General features: G+C 37.4%; 1 long non-coding RNA gene across 1 annotated transcript in view; it reads left to right on the plus strand.

Moving 5' to 3' along the window:
• LOC114232614 (uncharacterized) overlaps positions 1–14,695 on the plus strand; it is a 57,928-nt gene that overhangs the window by 20,191 nt on the left and 23,042 nt on the right. Inside the window, exon 4 of the long non-coding RNA XR_003618700.2 lies at positions 10,025–10,194. This is a non-coding gene — a long non-coding RNA (uncharacterized LOC114232614). The remainder of the gene's footprint in view (positions 1–10,024; positions 10,195–14,695) is intronic.

The following is a 14,695-nucleotide window of genomic DNA, read 5'->3' on the forward strand; positions in this document are numbered from 1 at the left end:
TTCTCTAATTCTTCTCCTGTGACTAAATTCTACTGGAGTTTGATAACTTCTCCAAGATGGAATGCATCTACAGTCCAGCTGGATGTAGCAATCATTTCAAACCACTGAAGGAACAAATTTGCTTTGAGAAGCAATGAAATGAATCAAAGAAAGCATACTAGTAGAATCTATTCTTAGATTCTATCTCATTGGGTTATTTTGGTACAAAACTGTTGACATATTTCTACTTCATTCCTCTAAATTTTTGCTATATTTCTAATTGGTGCAGAAATTAGCTCAATTTTGCTTTTTAATTTTTGAAAACAATTATTGAGGTTTATTTTACCAACAATAAATATTTCCAGTGATCTATGTTTGGTACTGAAGGTGCAATTTCCCTCTTGCATAATTTTCTTTAACTTTGTTTAGCATTTCTAATAGGTCTGGTAAAGAGAAAGTTTCTTAGTTTTCTTGATCTGAAAATGTTTTTACTGTCATTCTTGAAGGATATTTTCACTTGATGTAGAATTCTGAGTTCCAGTTTTGTTCTTTCAGGACATTAAACATGTTGCTTCCTGTCTTCAGCTTTCAGGCTTTCTGATGAAAGCTTGCAGTAATTCAAGTCTTTGTTGCCTGTATGGACTACTGTTTCTCTTTTGTTAACTTTTAAATATATTTTTATTGATTTCAGAGAGGAAGGTAGAAGGATAGAGAGATAGAAACATCTATGTTGAGAGAGAACCATTGATTGGCTGCCTCCTGCACGCCCCCTACTGGGAATCGAGCCCACAACCCAGGCATGTGCCCTTGGCCAGAATCGAACCTGGGACCCTTCAGTCCGCAGGCCGATGCTCTATCCACTGAGCCAAACCGGCTAGGGCTATTGTTTCTTTTAAAAAAATATTTATTGGGGTGACATTGGTTAATAGGATCATATAAGTTTCAAGTATACATTTCTATGATACAAGATCTGTATATTGCACTGTGTGCCCACCACCTAAATTCAAACCATTTCTGTGACTATATATTATGCTCCTTCTATCCCCACCCTACAACCCCCCTCCCACTCCCTTCCCTCTGGTAATCACCACACTGTTGTCTGTGTCCATTCAGTTTCAGTTTTATATCTCACATATGAGAGAAATCATACGGTTCTTAGCTTTTTCTGACTGACTTATTTCACTTAGCATAATGTTCTCAATTCCCATCCATGTTGTTGCAATGGCAGTATTTCATATTGCAACCAAAAGAAGAAAATACCTAAGAATAAACTTAACAAAGGATGTGAAAGACCTATATACTGAAAGCTACAAAGCATTATTAAAATAGATTGAGAAAAACACAAATTGAAAGATATTCCATGTTCATGAATTAGAAGAGTCAACATAGTTAAAATTATCCAAAGCAATATATAGATTTAATGTAATTTTCATCAAAATCCCAATGTCATTTTTCGAACAAAAAGTCTTCAGATTTGTATGGAACCACAAAAGACCTCAAATAACCAAAGCGATCCTGAGAAAAAAGAATGAAGCCAGAGGTATCACACTCCCTGACTTCAAATTATACTACAGAGCTATGATAATCAAAACAGCATGGTATTGGCAGACAAACAGACACACAGATCACTGGAACAGAATTGAGAGCCCAGAAATAAAACCACATGTACATAGGCAGATAATCTTCAACAAAAGTGCCAAGAACACATAATAGAGAAAAGAAAGCCTGTGTTATTGTTTCTTCCTCTCTTCAGCTTTCAAAAAATTCCCCCTTTATCTTTAATTTGTGGACATGAAAATAATTAAAAGAAGTATTTTCTAATAACCAGGAAAAAACATTATAAAAATAAAAGAGCCTCAGGATTCTGTGAGGCAGTTTTAAAAAAAGTCACAGAAGGTGAAGAAAGAGGTAAAGTAAAAGAAAATTCAAAGAAAAAATGTCTAAAATTTTCCCAAATTAGGTAAAGATATAAATTTATAAATTCAAGAAGTTCAAATCCCCAGACAGCATTATTTCTTGTCATCTTTACTTTGCTATACGCTTCTTCCAGTGAATTTAAAATTTTTACCTATTGTATTTTTTCAATTCCAAAATTTCCATCTCCTCTTTTATGTTTCTCATATTTCTATTTCTCATCTTTATTTCATATGTGATTATATTTCCCTTTATCTCACTGAGTGTAATTATAATAGTCGCGTTAAGTCTTTTGTGTGTGTGTGATAATTACAACATTGGGTTATCTCAAGGTTGGACCCTTTGAGACTTGGTCACATTTTTCTGGTTCTTCATATGTGGAGTAATTTTGGATTGTATATCTTAGGCGTTATGAATATTATACTGTAGAGACTCTGAAATCTGTTATATATTCTAAAGAGTGTTTATATTTATTGGTTAGTATATGCCTGTCCAGAGACAGCCCAAGATCAAGGAAAAAAAAAAACACCACTAGAAAGTATTAGAGGGAGTAGTACCTATTGCCCATGCAGGGCTTAAAATAGTGCTTTTTCTTATCAGTCAGAATGGAAAAACTTATAATTCATGGGACAATTATTAGAATGCTCAAAATGGTCTTGCCTCAGTAATAAGAAATGATTAGCTCTAGACTGCCCATCCACTTATTTCATCTATTAAATTTTAAAAATAAAACGATTTCCAAGTGAGTTTCCTGTGCCCTAAGAAGACTCAGAATATCTGTAGGAATACAAAATAATCCTATTCAATAAGGAAAAATTACAATGTCTGACCTACATTGAAATATATTACCAGGCATATAAAGAAGCTCAAAAATATGATCCAAAATGAGGGGGGAAAAACAGTCAAAATCATTCTAGGACTGACACAATTGTTAGAATTATCAGGCAAGTACATTAAAATAGTGTTTACCATTGTAGTCCACTTTAAAAAATGTAAGTAGAAGCATGAAATATATAAAAAGGACTGAAATCTAGCTTCTAGAAATGAGAACTAGAATGCCTGCTATGAAAAATATAGGAACAGCAGATGAAACATTGCAGAAGAAATGATTAGAGAGTTTGAAGATAGAGCAATAGAAACTATCCAAAATGAAACAGAGAAAAGCACGGATTTATGGAGCACCCTCTACATTTCTCTGTCCTCTCAGATACTGTGCCCTGCAAACGCTAGCCTCCTTGGTCTCCCTAGGTTCTCAGTCCCGCATGCTCAGCTCTGGGAGTCCTCTCGGCACCACCTTAGTTACTCCTCTCTGTGCCAAGGCCTGGAAACTCTCTCAAAGATAATCATAGGGATTATCTTATTTGCTTCCCATACCTCTTCCACTGCCTGATGTCCAGTGTTTTGAAAACTATTTGTTAATGAAATTTGTCCAGTTTTCTTATTGTTTCAGGTGACAGGGTAAATCTAGTCCCCTGTTATCACATGTTGACCAGAATTGGAAATAAATTATATGGCATTAACTTCCTATTCCCCCCTCCCCCCCAATGGAAATGTCTGTAATTGTGAGTTCAGTGAGTCAAGTATAGAATATCAAGTGTAGTACCACAATAGTAACAATGACCCCTTTATCACAGGAACAGCCTCAGGTAACAGAATTTTGGCTAGGTAAAACCTGGGTAGGCAAGAAGAACAAGGCCCCTTTCTCTCTAAATAAAAACTGCACGTCATCTTGGAACACTGTTTTGTAAAGAATCACTTAAGTAGCCCCTTTGCATTTCAGCCATGTAAAGGCAAATGTACTAGAAACCTGTTGACTCAACTTCCTGGTTCAACTGATGTCTTTCCTGAACAACTGTTAGATTGTGCATGTAAACCAAAGAGGTAGAAGCTAGGGATTCCCAGGGACATTTCTGTGGCCTCTGCAGGAATCTACACTATCAAACGCATCTTTGCAGCACTGAGTAAGGTCACGTTTGTTAGGCATATGGGTCCAGTATTGAAAAGTAAAATTATGTGGCAGTGACAGAAGAAATGAAAAAAATTAGGGTCTACCAGTGACTGGATTTTAATCTCTGGTTTATGCTTTCCAGAATTTATAAGAATTGGATTATCATTCTCTTAAATGAGGGATAATTTATTTTCTATTATTTTGAAGAATGTCTTAATTTATTTTTAAAAATGAAAGAATGATGATGGGTACTCTAGTGAAGTATGTAATACTGTATATGTATTCTAATATACACTGACTGGCCAGATTATTATGATCTCTGAACGCATAATAAGAGGCCCGGTGCATGAATTCATGCATGGGTGGGGTCCGGCCAGCCTGGCCAGGGGGAGGGGAATATGGGCAGTTGGCCGGTCTACCTGCTGGTCGAATTCCTGGTCGAACTCCTGGTGGAGGGGACAATTTGCATATTAGCTTTTTATTACGTAGGATATACACTGAGTGGCCAGATTATTATGTGTTCAGAGATCATAATAATCTGGCCACTCAGTGTATATAGCTGTGTAGATTCACTAAGAAAAAAAGAACTCTTAGCCTAAAAGAAATGGTGATTATATTCTTGAGAAAAATTTGGTCTATTTTACTGGAATAATTTTCTCAAGGTTGTGTTAATTGGATGACTCCAGGTTTCAAGGACAGAAATACCCTTATGTTCTTCAAAGTTATAGGATGTATTTTAAGGATATATGGGAAGTAAAGAAGTAAGAGGAGGTACTCCAAAGATCATATCTAACAAAAGAGTAGCACTCACTTCTTGGATAAGTTGATCCATACTCTATTGCTCTCCTGACAACTTTCTTGTAATGTCTCTAATTTGGGCACCATTGTTATTATCCAGTACTGGGTTTGCTTATTGCTTAGAATTTTCTTGCCCACAGATAGCACCATAGTCACCAATTGTGGTTTACTTAGTTGAGATCATAGGTCAGAATGTTGATTCTAAGTTACAAAGCATGGTTGCTTAAAGAGAAGAAAAGAAATGTGACTGATTTTTTAGAAGCAAATTGAAGCCTGGTAGACATTCAATTTTTTAAAAATACAAGGGTACACCTATTTACCTTCTTTGCTGATTTAGTAAGAGAAGAGAAATTAATAAAACTTTAGAAGCTCATGGATATTTGGGGTTTAATATTTTATAAGCCACTTTCATCTGTGAGACCATCTTTCCGTCCTTGTAATTCTGACTGTGCAGTTTATTAGCCATATGATCTCAGTCAAATTATTTTACCTCCTCACTTATAACATAGGTCTAATGTTATCTGTCTAAGGGGTTTTTTTTGGGTGAGGATTAAATGAGTTAACAGTTAGTATATAGTAATATTTGCTCTTATTGTTATTATTATTAGTACCTGGTAAGTTTGGGAAATCTATGTCAAGCTTATTTACAATTATCCCAGAATTAGTGGGGTTTCCTAAGTATGTAAATTTTATAAAAATAAATCTCTATATTTAATATGTATGTGTATATTTCATACATATTTTAGTATTTATATCTATATCCATACTTATTTTCTATTTATTTTTCTATATCTTCTCCTTCCCAGAATTAATTTGAAGGTCTTTGAAAGAAGGAAGAGACTGTGGTTTCTTAATATATTCCTAGTGTATAACATGGTGTTTGAAATATAGTAGGTGTTTGATGCATAGTTATTGAGCTGAAGTGAATTTGATTGAAAAGGAGAAGAAAGAATGTTTTGAGTCATTTCTTTCCTGCTGTAGAGGCAGCTATCTTATGGGGCATTGAATACGACCTTGGAAACAGCAGTTCTGTTTTTGAGCCTTTTGCTTACCAGCTCTATGTCCCCCAGCCATCATTCCATCTCCCTGAGCTTCAGTTTCCTCAATGTTACAGTGGGGATCTATTAGCCTACAGAATCATATCACAGTAGGTATTAAAATGAAATTAAATGTATACAGAGCTACCCACATGTTAGGTATGATTATTGTTATTTTATTGCCAACTATTGCCCTTTGGGTTGAATTCCAATTTTCTGGAAGATGTGAGCTTCTAAATAGTGTTTCTCAAATTTCCAGGGCCTAGTAATCTCTCAGTCAGAGTACTTTATTTTTCTTTTCTTTTTTTAAATATAATTTTATTGATTTCAGAGAGGAAGGAAGTGGGAGAGAGAGAGAAACATTAATGATGAGAGAGAATCACTGATCTGCTGCCTCCTGCACCTCCCACAGTGGGGATGGAGTCCACAACCCGGGCATGTGCCCTGACCGGGAATCGAACCGTGACCTCCTGGTTCATAGTTCAATATTCAATCACTGAGCCATGCTGGCCAGGCAAGAGTCCTTTCTTACCTTCTGTTCTCTGCCTGATCTGTGGCCTATCCCTTCTTGGATTTAACCCTTCAAACATGACTTAATGCAGCTGAGATCATTTTTAGATCTTACATCTTTCCTCCTCCCCCTTTACCACCTAATTATATATTTTTCTTTTTGAAAACAACACAGACCCAAAGAGATAGGAACAATCATTCTGTGGTCATTAGTTTATGTGGATCCTGCCTTACCTCTTACACAGTCACTCTTTGTCTAGCCTGGGGCAGACAAGCCTCATCTCATTTCAACCTGGGCACAGGATGTGGAATGAAAGATGCATCCTGACTGACATCTGGTCTATTACAAAGAGAACCAATCAACTATATCTAGCCAGTTGCGAATGTCATACAAAAAAGCAGGATCTTTTTATGGCAATGCTCTTTTGGTCACTCTCTAATGTGGTTTTTATTGCGTATTATTTTTCTCAGTTGTAATTCGTCTGAGCCATTCCTAACATGAAAAGACCACCCCTTCATGGCGTACATTTTTTAAGTATTATACTGTTGTGTGAGAGGAAAACTTGGGAATGCTACACTTCTGCATTGAACCTTTGAACAAAGAAAACAAAAGAAATGATTTTACTGTTATATATTGTAGATCACTTCTCTGTTTCAGAACACAGTACTTTTTTTTTGCCATTCATTTTGGAAACTAATTCAGTTAATTGTTGCTGCTCTGAAATTACCTGATAAATTTTCTGTCCCTTGATTTAAAAATATTGTCATCTTGCCTGCAGACCAGTGTAGAAGTTTGCAAGGCAAACAGAAGAGTTGGATAAAAATGGCCACTTAAGCCGCAGTCGTAATGGGTTTCTAACGGCAGTAGTTTTTGACTCTGACAGAATGCCTATTCTATCTTGAGTAACTTGAGAGACTGCTTGCAACTTCTAGACCTAAGTGCACATTAAATTTATGGCTACCACAAGGTTCATCCTGAAGGGCCAATAACTTCCTTAGAAGCTGAAGGGAAATGATTTTCTGCCCTTTTCTTTGTTTTAGAAAATAATTTAATTTAGAGCTCTCCAGTAAGGCTCACACTAATTAGGGTAGAGGAATGAAATCTTATCCTAGATATAAGACAAGTGAGATAATTAATAAAATTTCCTGACTAATTTTTAGAAATGAAATTAATAATTTATTTGGCACTGTGTAAACATAGCAATAAATTGTACATTTCTATATATCAGGGTCAGCATTAAGCAGAATTTTGCATTAACTTTTTAATAAATGAAACATTTTTTTAAAAAAGATAGCAAGTTTTAGATGGCTTTATATGCTGAATTTTAAGCCAGTAAATCTGCTATGAGGTTAGATAAAGTGTTAGCAGGTTTTCTCCAGATTCCATCAACATTGAACTTAAGGGTATAATATTTATTCTGTGAGCTTGAATATTGAAATTAAATTTTTTAATTGGAATATAGCCTACAAGGAAATGATGAATAACTTTTATTAATTCTTTTCAAGTGACAACTTAGAGAAAATATTTTAAACTATTATTCACAAATATTCTCAGGATATTCATATTTCATGGTTTTATAAACAACCCAGAAGTATGACTCTTTCCCTTGATAAGGAGGACATAGCCAAAATGTCCTGTTTTTGTCATATGTTTTGGGGGAAATCATAATATACTTTTTTTTTTTTTGCACCATCGCAACCGTCTTGATAATTTTAATATAGACCAAATAAACCCAGAGTTCCTATGGACTGACCTGTCATGAAGAGATCTAACTGGGCCTTTCAGTGAGGAATTTAAGTGCTATTTGGAAGAGGACATTTAATTTTGATTGCCTCTGGATTCAATCTAAACTACCTGATCAGTCTATAACTTTTTGCCTTTCACTTGCTGTCAAAAATCTAACTCAGGTCCCTCCATGCTGCCTCAAAGTTATGAGAACCTGGAGAGTATTATGCTAAGTGAAATAAGCCAGTCAGAGAAAGATAAATATCATATGCACTTACTTATATGTGGAATCTAATAAAACAAACTGACAAACAAAATAGATCCAGAGACATGGAAGTGTGGAAAAGACTGATGAATCTTAGAGGGAAGGGTTGAGGGGGGAGTGCAGGAAGAAAATAACAAAAGAATTTATATGTATACTAGAGGTCTGGTGCACGAATTCGTGCACCAGTGAGGTCCCTCAGCCTGGCCAATGGATCGGGCTGAAACTGGCTCTCTGACATCCCCTGAGGGGTCTTGGATTGCTATAGGGCACAGGCCAGGCCGAGAGACCCCACAGGTGCAAAATGGGGGCTAGGGAGGGACACCGGAGAGCTCCAGGGCATGTCTAGCCCATCTCGCTCAGTCCTGATTGGCCAGATCCCAGCAGCAAGCTAACTTACCAGTCAGAGTGTCTGCCCCCTGGTGATCAGTGCACGTCATAGCGACTGGTTGACCGGTCGACTGTCTGCCCCCTGGTGGTCAGTGCATGTCATAGCGAGCGGTTGAGCGGCCTTAGCATATCATTAGCATACTAGAAGCCTGCTGCATGAAGATTCGTGCAAGAATGGGCCTTCCTTCCCCTGGCTGCCAGCAGCGCCTTTGCTCTGGTCGGAGCCGCCTTTCTGCTCTGGCCCAGAGCCACCTTTCTGCCTTCCCACACTGCCCAGAGGCCCAGAGCGGCTGGGGTGGTGCGGAAGGCATGCATCGTGGCCATGGCAATGATGCAAGCATCCTGCCCTGCCCCCAGCCACTTGGCACCTGTGTATGCAAATTAACCTGCCACCTTTGTTGGGTTAATTTGCATACTCACTCCTGATTGGCTAGTGGGCATCATGAAGGTATGGTCAATTAGCATGTTACTCTTTTATTAGGTAGATTACACTTTGATTGGTTGAATGGACAACCAGATGACTAGACACATAGCATATTAAGCTTTTATTATATAGGATATGCATAACCCATGGACACAGACAATAATGCACGAAGACCTGGGACAGAGCAAGTGTGGGTGGAGGCGGTCAATGGGGGGAAAAAGGGGATATCTGTAATACTTTCAACAATAAGGATGAATTTTTTAAAAATCTAACTCAGAATGCCCTCCCATCTTCTAAATGGCAAGGCAAGGCATCATTGGGGGTATTAAGTTGTGAACTGCATGTTGTTGTTTTTTTGCAAATGAAACATTGAAATTTAAAGACTGGCTTGATATAAAGCATTTAATAATTTTTAATGTTTTTTTTAGAGACAATCTTAGAAATTCTGGAAAATTATAGAATTCAGATTCAGATATGTGGCATTTATAGGTCAGTTTATAATGATTTATTCTTTCAATGATGCATTCTGAGATCAGAGCTGGTATAGGCCATATTCTACAGTTGAAACTGAAGTAAATCAACATCTAGTGCCTGGGGGATTGCCAATTACCTTTCAACCATGCACTTTTGGGTAATTGCAAAGTAAGTATATCACCTGGTACCCCCATATGTTCAGGGTCCCCAAGCTCAGAGCTAATGCTGGTCTTTGTAATGAAGGTTGGGCTTTTTACCAATTAATTGTCTAGCAATCCTTTTAGGACACTAAAGACATGAATATCATTTGAGACCTTCATATCTGAGGGACACAGTTATTTTATAGAGACCATGGCACTCATATTAAACATGACCCCAGGAACATCGGGAAGATGTATGTGGTAGCCTTTGCTAAATATAAAGTAATATAAGGATGTAAAAATCTATTGTTATAATTTGTCAGTGCTATGGTTAATATTTAATTTTAATCACTTATGAAAGCATGAAAGCCACCTGCCTGGTCTGGAACTCATAAGCTATTATCTGCTTGGATTTGTTCCAGAGTAGAGTCCTGTTCAAGACCAGGCCTGCCAGGCAGGAAGAGGGGGAACAGAGCTGCTCTGGCTGAAGAATAGCAGCAACTTCTCTTCCCAGCCCTGCCTGTGCATGGCAGCCACACATGGCCACTCGGATGCATGTGCTATATATATTTATTTATTGGTTGATTGATTGGTAAGTTAAATAATTCCTTTTTAAAAATAAGTTTTTAATTTTTTTACTCTTTCCAGTTCTCTGCCAAGATTCTCCATTCTGTCATCTTTTCCTACAAATCTTTTAACATATTTGTAACAGATGTTTTAAAGTTTTTGCCTGCTAATTCAAGCAGCTGGGCCAGTTGTGAAGTTTCTTTTCTCTTTATTATTGGTCAGATTTTCTTGCTTCTTTACATGTCTTGTATTATTTTACTATTGGATATTATGATTGATATGTTGTAGCAACTCCAGATTTTGCTATCTGGACTTTTGTTTTGCTGGGCAGTTAAATTACTGAGCGATCATCTCGACCTGTGGATGGCAGGTTTTCTGCTCTGTAGTGTGGGCTTCTTTTAGTTTTGTTCTTAGTTCTGGGGCAATGTCCTTAGTGAGGATTCATTCCTAAGGTGTAGCCCTTTGGGGATTTTAATGGAAAGGCTGAGACTGTTACCAAGCTTCTTCTACTAGATAGGACTTAAAACCAAATTATGAGGCCTGAACTGGGTGGCTGACTTTTAGCTATTGCTTTCTTCTAGGTTCTGAGCCTTATCCTATATAATAAAATGCTAATATGCAAATTGACCGAACGGTGGAATGATCGGTCGCTATGATGCACACTGGCCACCAGGGGCCAGACGCTCAATGTAGGAGCTGCCCCCTGGTGGTCAGTGTGCTCCCACAGGGGAAACACTGCTCAGCCAGAAGCCCTGAGCTGGGCTCACGGCTGGCGAATGCAGTGGCAGTGGTGGGAGCCTCTCCCGCCTCTGTGGCAGCTCTAAGGATGTCTGACTGCTGGGGAGCGGGCCTACGCTGTCAGTCGGACATCCCCTGAGGGCTCTCAGACTGCGAGAGGGCACAGGCCGGGCTGAGAGATCCCCCCGCCTCCCCCCAAGTGCACGAATTTCATGCACCAGGCCTCTAGTCTTATATATAAGCAGCTCAACTGTCAGTCAATAATTTGAACAAACATTTTTATACAGATTTTGTTCTCCCTTTTGGTGGCTTCCTCCTTTCTGGGATTTTCCTGACAGCTCAACCTAATTCTCCTCAGCTGATTAGTGCTGCTGCCTTGGGTCTGAACTCTAGTCCACTGGACTATATTCATCCTTCTTCTAGTGCTGCTGTGAGATGATACAGTGCCTATGTGATGAGATAAAGTGATGTGAATGACATAGGCATTGTAGCACTAGGCTATTAAAAGGGTTACTTGAACACAAGCACTGAGATATCACGACAGTCAACCTGATAACCAAGACAGCTACTTAGTGACTAAGAGATGGATAGCATACATGATGTGGATACTCTGGACAAACGGATGATTCATGTTTTGGGTGGGACTGAAGAGAATGGTGCAAGATTTCATCCAGCTACTCAGAACGACGTGTAATTTAAAACGTATGAATTGTTTATTTCTGAAATTTTCTATTTAATATTTTTGGACCACTGTTGACTGTGGGTAACTGAAACCTCAGAAAGCAAAACCACAGGTAAAGGGGACTGTGATATATTGTACAGTGTCTCAACAGCTTTTGATCCAATTTTTCAGCAACCATTAACAATCATTGCATAGGATTTACTTAATTTACTCTTGCCTAATTTATTCTTCATTGATGTATTGAACATAGGTATATTTCAAACAATGTTCAAAGCATGGGAGTACAAACAGGAAAACAGTTCTTGCATATCAGAAACTTATGGATATCTATTGGCCATGCTATAGCCATGTCCTCATATGTAGCTAAATTCCCTTTGTGGCCACAGAATTTTGAAACATAAAAATAATCAATAATATTTTGGGCATTAAGGATGAGGAATTAGGTTGCAGCTACATGAAGATGTCCTTATTTAGTGTAGATGAACTGGGCTCAAGTCCTGACGAAAGGATTCTAAATCATCCTCATGTTGTGGGAGTAGAAGTTCAGGCAACAATTTTGCTTGAATTATTTTGCAACAAAATGATGCAAAGTACAAAACCTACTTGGTACATTATATTACACTTCCCACCACAACAAATCTGTTCTCAATTTGGCATGAGTTTGTTTTATAGAGAAGTTTTTCTTGTAATTGTTTTCACATAGATTAAATATTTATTAGACATGTTTTCTTCACTATTTTAAAACACTTTCAAAATTTATTAAATGCAATTTATGCATTTTAAATATGAATGTTAGGTTATGACATGATAATAAGAAGTTTACAAAATTATGTTTTTGAAGTTTATCTTGTTTTTCTGAGATTTAGTACTTACATTCAACATTGAATCAAAGGAAACAAAGAACAAGAAGAATGCTAGGAAGTCATAATGTATGTACCTCTTCTAGGGACTAGCGTGTGTTCAGTTCAGAAATGGATAGAGCATCTATTACTTACCTGGAATGTCCTGGGCACATTGATGAATAAGACAGACAAAGTTTCTGTCTCTTCATGAAACTTATATTCCAGTGCCTCAGTCTCAGCCATGTCTATTACAAAATGAACATAAACAGGTGAATATTCTTCTCCCCACTAATGTTCCAGATGTCATCTGGCATTATGATATCCTCATGATGCATGGTTTTTATAATACACTTTATAATAACTAAGCATTTTATTACACACAACATGGCTAATCCTTAGAGCAATGCAAGATGGCTATTCTTATTTTCCCTAGTAGAAATGTTCCTGGAATTAAGATGGGATTAAACCCAGATAACCCATCATGATTTAAAAATATTGTAAGTCGAAAATGCATTTAATATACCTAACCTATCAAACATCATAACATAGTCTAGCCCACCTTAAACATGTTCCAAATACAATATCAAAAAAAAAACAAACACACACAAAAAAAACAGCTGACACTCTGACAGCACAGTACACTGCGGAGTGTCAGCTGTTTATCCTCCTGATCATGTGTCTGACTGGGAGCTGCAGCTCTCTGCCATTGCCAGGATCACAAGAGTATCACAGCACATTTCCCTAGCCCAGTGGTCGGCAAACTCATTAGTCAACACAACCAAATATCAACAGTACAACGACTGAAATTTCTTTTGAGAGCCAAATTTTTTAAACTTAAACTTCTTCTAATGCCACTTCTTCAAAATAGACTCGCCCAGGCCATGGTATTTTGTGGAAGAGCCACACTCAAGGGGCCAAAGAGCCGCATGTGGCTCGCGAGCCGCAGTTTGCCAACTACGGCTCTAGCCTGAGAAAAGATCAAAATTCAAAATCTGAAGTATGGTTTCTACTGAATGCTATTGTTTTAGCACCATTGTAAAGTTGAAAAATCAAAGTTGAACCATCATAAGTCGGGTAACGATGGTCTAAAAATCAGTATAGGACATATAATATCTTGTTTCTGATATAAAATGGGGCTTTATGTATTATAAAGTAAATTTTATTATCACTGTGAATTTATTATTCTTTTATTTTCTTTGGAATGTGCACTTCTGCCAAGATACAAAGGATGATTAAGGTTGATTGTATTTTATTTCAATTACCAAGTTATTGTATTTGTCCAGAACTAGAAAGGTAACCTCTCTATTATTACGGTTAAGGCCCTCACTGTGCCCACAGTTTTCTAACCCTAATTCTTAAAAATTATACTAGACTTATTAATTTACCACACTCTCAATATCCAATCTATCTCTTTGCAATTCTCTTTCACCTCATTGGCATATATGACCACTCTCCCTCGCACCCCGCCCATGTTGTGCTATTTTAATTTTATTTCTTATTATCCCATACTATGATTACCACAACAAATTAATTGGTCTCTCTCCCTCAAATGCTTCTTCTGTTAAAATGATTTTCAATGTGCAAAATGTATCCTATTATGTCACTGTTTAAAACCATTCAACAGATCCTCAGTGTTTATAGGATAAAGTCTAAAGTCATTTTAGGGACACTCAAGGTCTTCCATGCTTCCAAATTCATTTCTTGCCACCAGGCCAAACCTACTCTGCACTCCAGATATAATAAACGGATAATGGTTCCCAAATACACCATGCTGGCTCATGTTCATTTAACTCTGTGCAGATTCGTTTCAACTTTTCCTCTTTATCATCTCCTGTTAGAAGTTTCCTTAACTGCTTAAGATTTAACCACTTCTTTTTTTGAACTCCCACAGTGCCAAGTATATACAGTACTTCTTCTTTTTATCCAAGATGTGTGTGTGTGTGTGTGTGTGTGTGTGTGTGTGTGTGTGTGTGTAATTTATCACTCTATTACAAGTATCTTTTTACAGGCCTGTCTTTCTTACTACAGTATGATTTTAGGAGGTCAGGTGCCTGGAGCATGGTAGGAACATAAGTCTTTGTTTATTTGATTAAGCAATGAAGGAATAAAAAGGAAAAAAAATTAAGGAGGTGAAGATATCATCAGTGTGCCCTCCACTTTTATCATCCCTATGTATATCGCCTTTTTTTCCTCTGTCCCTCTGTCTTTGTCCCTGAAAATTGAGGTATTGTGGAAGCCGGAAGCCCAGAATAGAGCAGGACCCT

Source organism: Eptesicus fuscus, chromosome 4 (genome assembly GCF_027574615.1).
Source record: "Eptesicus fuscus isolate TK198812 chromosome 4, DD_ASM_mEF_20220401, whole genome shotgun sequence".
In the NCBI taxonomy this organism is placed as follows: domain Eukaryota; kingdom Metazoa; phylum Chordata; class Mammalia; order Chiroptera; family Vespertilionidae; genus Eptesicus; species Eptesicus fuscus.